Source organism: Aethina tumida, chromosome 7 (genome assembly GCF_024364675.1).
Source record: "Aethina tumida isolate Nest 87 chromosome 7, icAetTumi1.1, whole genome shotgun sequence".
Lineage (NCBI taxonomy): Eukaryota > Metazoa > Arthropoda > Insecta > Coleoptera > Nitidulidae > Aethina > Aethina tumida.
Genome location: NC_065441.1, coordinates 11,604,226 through 11,610,431, shown reverse-complemented (window position 1 = coordinate 11,610,431; position 6,206 = coordinate 11,604,226).

Here is a 6,206-nt window from a genome sequence, read left to right as displayed (position 1 = left end):
ATGATTGTTTACATTTCCTTGTTTTAATTAATTTATTATCGTGAAATTTAGTACTAATACAATTAATTTGGCAAAATTTTGATAATGACTTAGATATTTATCCTTGTACATCCGCACCTCATAAATATTTCATAATTTGTTCAAATAATATGTTGTTGTCTATAATTACAAGCTAGAAAACATCAGCATCCATTTTTTCTCACACACCTTTTATTATTTGCTCATCAGTCATTACGTACGTAACACAGTCGAGCCCGTCTCAAATTTTAAAAATATTAATTTCCCAAGTTTATTTACTTGGGTTTTATGGTTAGTTGTAAACAATGAAACTAACGTGCGAGTAACAAAGCGGCAGCCAGGTCTTTTATGTCATATAATAGCTTTTCAAATCATGCCGCTCACTATCTGCGATTACATAAGCAACAGCTACTGGTCTTGAGTATTCACACTGGTGCACTAAGAAACACGACCGAGATAATACTTCAGAAGGCACCGACTCAACTCTTCGCGTTCTTCAACGCTCGTTCTTTTCTTCTTCACGGCTACACAAATCATTTCCATAGAAAGGCAACACCCTTTCCTTCACCTGCGATGCAAATCATCTCGTTCTATCAATAATGTTCTCGGTTTAACTAATTTAAATTCAATTAAATCGATCAAGTACCAAAAAAGTGTAATAAATTAATATTCACAAGTCATCTGGTGGATGACCTATTTTCTCATGCAAAAAAAAATTAGTTGTGGGAAACTGGACCTAGCCTAGATAAACTTAATTCGTTCGTTAAATCTAATAAAATATGCGGGGAGCCTCTAATTTAAATAGAAAATTACACGTTCGCAAATTTAACAAAGACTCGGACTCAATAAACGTCAAACACGATCACAATGATCGTGGTCATTCTCCGTGATTTACACATCAAAACTGACAATGGATGTTGAGTGAACGCAACGACACAAAGAAGGTGGCGAATAAACGTAAGACCAAGTGACCCCGTTCCCCGTTAGATTTTGGGGTGAATAATTATCTGACCCCTTACAATCAACTGGTGGTAAAACAACACTTGTACCTTTGTGTGTGTTGTGCCGTTCATTCATGAGCGTTTCTGTTAATAACATTAATAGCCGCAATTAACGAATAGAAGGGTCCAAATTGTCTGCTGCATCTTTAATTGATATGATTTATTGTTGCTAAGGGAACTTTCTACCGTCATGAAAGTGTTTACATATATAATATTTACGTAATAATAAATTATCTTTCAATTAAGATGTTAATTGAAGCATGCTGGTAATAATAAAATAATTATTCATAATTAATTATTAAATGGGGGTTAAAACGGAGTTTTATGAATGGATGCCAATGGTTCGTAAAAACCAAACTCATTCATTCGATGATGGATGTGCGAGGTTTGACAGAACCCAAGAACAAAACGGTTTCTTCGAAATTGACAGTTTAGAAAAAAGGTCCAAATTTTCAAGACACATTCTCCACATAAACGTTTTACAACAATTATTTAGTTTAAAATATTAATTAACCGAAGGTTACGGTTTGTTCTAAGAATGGTTCATGTGGGAAAATACCTTTGAACTGCATCACAAGGTTGGCTCTATTCCAAATGAGCAATCGTATCGAATGAATATTTCCGTTGTAGACATTTGTTCCTACACGGAGCCTTTATAGTTAGATCTGCACTCAGGTGCGTGACCTTCGGGGTCATTGCGGTGTCACATTGACGAAGCACGCTCGAAGAAACAATAGACCATAAAAATTGTCGTAAAATATTGTAAAGCACACCTGACGGCAACCAAACATCGATTGGTGTAATATAACTAAAATAAAGCCGTTGTTTGCGCTCTTAACCCTATGGGAAAACAGTAAAACAATATGCAGCCTTGGCGGTCGCCACTACAAACCTATATTCCCCATAAAACGATTATTGGATTTGTTATATGGTTTGTCTGAAGGTTCGTAGAATTGATTCTTGTGTTGTTCATCCAAGTTTCAATGCCAGAAGAGGATTTTTGATACCGGAGTTGACCCAAAGCTAAACCTTATCTTTTTAAAAGGTGCCTTTTACAATAATGATAGAATCCTTTAATCTTATTTAAATAAAAAATACATAGAACAGATTTAATTGCACCTCTTGAGATTAAACAGCATTAAAGTGCTTTGAGCATGCGGAAGCTCGGTTCTAGCGACTGGTCGGTAGCTTTGTCGGTGCATCAAAGCGATCCACTAGCAATTTAGTTTATAAGAAATCAAAACAGGCAACTCGAAGCGTTTACCTGTTTTGCTATGAAAATGGAGCATATAAAAATTTTAACCCAAATTCTTGTCAATTTATTTTTTCTCATCTACTCTTTTGATGTTGACAAAGTTCTTGGTAAATTCCAATATTTTTTGGAACGTGTAAATATTTTTATGAACACTATAACTGTTTGGGAAAATTGAAGATGAAACTTTCTGTTCTAAAAAAATCAATATTATGAAATAATTTTTTATATAGATATGCAATATTGCCTCTTAGATTTTAAAATTTTTTAACTCTCGTTAGAGATAATATTTCAAAAAGATCAAAACAGATTTTTATAGAAAATTTAACGCTCTACAAAAAATGTTTCTTACAGTTTTTTGATATATTCATTTTTTCAAAAGTTATTTAACATTAAAGTTGGATTGATTTAAAATTTTAACATTTTTCTCATTTTCTGACGCAACCATCAAATTTATGGGAAAATTTTATATGACATTTTTTGTAGAGAATTCAATTTCTTATAATTTATCTCCGAAAAATAACAATTAGTGTTTCACGAAAAATGAAGAGCAATTACAATACTTATTGCTAGTTATAAGTAAATACAGAAAAAAAATTGCCAAATTGTAATAAGTCTGTTAGTGTAACGATATATTCTACTTTGATTATAATAAACAATCAATTTTTGTAGTAAAAATCTATTTATTTAAATAAAATGCTTAATTTTAAGCAGTAAAATAATATTTATTCAATAAAAATTTTCAGCAGGTAACTTATGATCTGTAAAAAATATCAAAAACTTTTTCGGAGATAAATTATAGGAAATTGAATTCTCTACAAAAAATGTTATATAAAATTTTCCCATAAAGTTGATGGTTGCGTCAGAAAATGAGAAAAATGTCAAATTTTAAATCAAGCCAACTTTAATGTTAAATAACTTTTGAAAAAATGAATATATCAAAAAACTGTAAGAGACATTTTTTGTAGACCGTTAAATTTTCTATAAAAATCTGTTTTGATCATTTTGAAATATGATCTCTAACGAGAGTTAAAAAATTTCAAAATCCAATAGAACACCGTTCCCGTGTTATTTAAACGGAAAATTAAAATTTACGATGCGGCACCTCTTAATATTAATATTAAGAGCTGTAACTTTCACAATATTTTTTTTTACCATTTCCAACAAGATTTTCGATATAAATAAGAAAAAAAAATGTCGATTTTTTTTAAATAGTCTAATATATATATGATATATATTTCCTAATCTTTTGAAATAATTATTTAACTTGTACCTAAGGAACTTAGGAATTATTTTGTCCATTATTGACAATAACTTTAATCACGTACCATTTTAATCATTCATTTTTTTAAATAAATATAGAAACTTTACTCAAGCAATAAATTTAAAGTACCAATTATATTTTATTGTACAAATCAGTTCCCATGTGTTGACACTACCAGCTCACAATAGAATTAACTTAAATCGTCGAAACGAAAACAAAAGTATGTCAAACAATTAAGTGCTTCCGCTTCCTCCATTATCTAACGTATAATCAACCATTGAGTTGTGCGCCTTTACAACGGATTTTTTGCACTTCGACTCCAACCCCCATTATTACTTAAGGTAAAATTAATAGTTTCTGTTTTTTACACGTTACAGGTACATATTAAAAGAGTATCAAGGCTCCATTGACACATAAAGGGCCGAGAATCAATAGAATGGAATTTAGACGATTCCTTTAATAACAACCGTGTCTTACACATGGCGTTCTGTATTATTATGTACAGAATAAAGAGAAAATATCTTAAGGAATGTACAACCTCGTTCCGTTTATTTTTTTTCTTTTATATCAATGAAGTATGGAATTTTAATGGAGTAATTGTTAATTCACAAAAAAAAGTTTTCAAATAATTTCAATCCGGAATATGTACGTTTTTTCATCTTTCAACCCTTTCGTAAAATACAAACAAAAAGTTAAGTATCTATTATTACTATGGTAGCTTTAAGCTCAATTTCACACGTATTGAATTAAAAGAGTTGAATGAATGCAATAATGTATGTGCGAAAATAGGGGTCATAGTTGTTGGACAAGTACTGGTACAACATGTCATTATATGGCTAGATTATGCCTAGTTATGATGTTTTACGGTTAGCCAGACGGCTTGCAAAAACTCATGTGAACTGTTTAGCTGTTGAGAGCCGCATAAAAATTCTTAGAATTTTTAAAGTTAACTGGTAAATTTAATAAAGTAATTATTTATTGCACAATAATAAATAAAATATAATTAAATACAGATTTTGAAAAAATAAAAAAATAATTTTAAAATGGAAGAATGTGTATAAAAATAATTTGCATGAAATGTGTTGATTATGCCAAATCATTTTACAAAGATATTTGATACATATAATGTCAGTGACTTTAACACTAATCGTCGATTGTCTATAAAATATGTATTTAATAAAACCACAAAAATACAATATCTTTTATAGTTGTGAATATTTATTAAACTGATTTGATCTCTTGTTGTGTTTATTTCTCACCAATAGTATATAGAAATCGAGCTGTTTATAAAACGAAATCGATAATAAAATAATATTAAAATACGTTTATCTATTCGTATTGCATTTGAATATAATTTAAACGTTAAGACAACGTAAATTATCATTATTTTTAATACAATTATTTGTTTATAATATTTTTAATCATTACGACAAAACATAAAAAACATTTATCTGCAGCTTTTATGATTTCCCATAGACGTTGCTAAGTGGTTCCAAGGTGGTGCATATTACGTTACGAAACCTTTCCCATAGTGATAAGACACGTAAGTATAATTAAAAAGACCATGTTTTTTTATGTGTCTTGAACACCGTAACTACTTGAAACAGTTTCTCAGCACTAAATGGTTACGGTTTGCCGGCTTGTAACGACGAGGAAGATTACGTTGAGATTACATGCCAAGTGAACGTTGTGATTTTATTAACTGATATTTTTGTACTAGATTGTTTGAAAACTTTATATTTTTAATTATTAATTGTCTAATTTAAGGCATTCATTGTTAGCAATTTGAACCACTGCAGGATCTAAATTAAGCATTTGCGTAAATACATTTATCTGCGTACCAGACCTAGACAACACGGTTTATCTTAAAGTCTAACTCAAGTACGCTGGTTATTGAAAACGATTTCTCATGGTAAACGTCTGGAGTGACAGAAATTTATATGCTCGTAAAACTATACTTATGCGTTCATAATGTAAGGGGATAAAAATAATTTATTGAATGGGTGCATAAAAAATGGACCAAGCCTAAATTTCCTTAGCTGGATTTTTACGACCTTTAAAAGTTTTGTGTGGATTATGTTATGGATATACTTAACAGGTCGCTAGAAATTTTAGTGTTCCAAAAGGTACGATATTAGACAACTTTTACTGCCTAAAATAAATTAAAATTGATCGTAATATAAATGATTTTATATGCTAGTAATGGACAAAAAGATAAAATGTCATTATTTCAAAATTACTTATTAAATTTAATTAAACAATGTCTTGTTCAAAGATAAATTATGAATATTTATTTTAAGTATATTTGGTCAAGGTTACATCAGTACGACTTTTTGGATCATGATTTAAATCCTTGTTCAACTTATATGTTATATTCCCTTTACACAATATACATGACTACTCAAAACAACAAAAAGGCCGACCTTTTAAAGTTAACCGAAATTAGGCATCTGGAAGTAAAAAAAAATATGAGGGTAGAAGGAAGCATATTATGTGGCTCATTTGGCAATATGGGAAAAGCTATAAATATTCCAAAACAAATAAAATTTAGTGTTAAAACCACCTTTTTTTATTTTCTTCGCACCTCATATTCGAATATTGGATATTACTAAAGCTTTATCAAAAATACACTATAAATATTATTAAATGTTAATTATAATAGTCACTATGC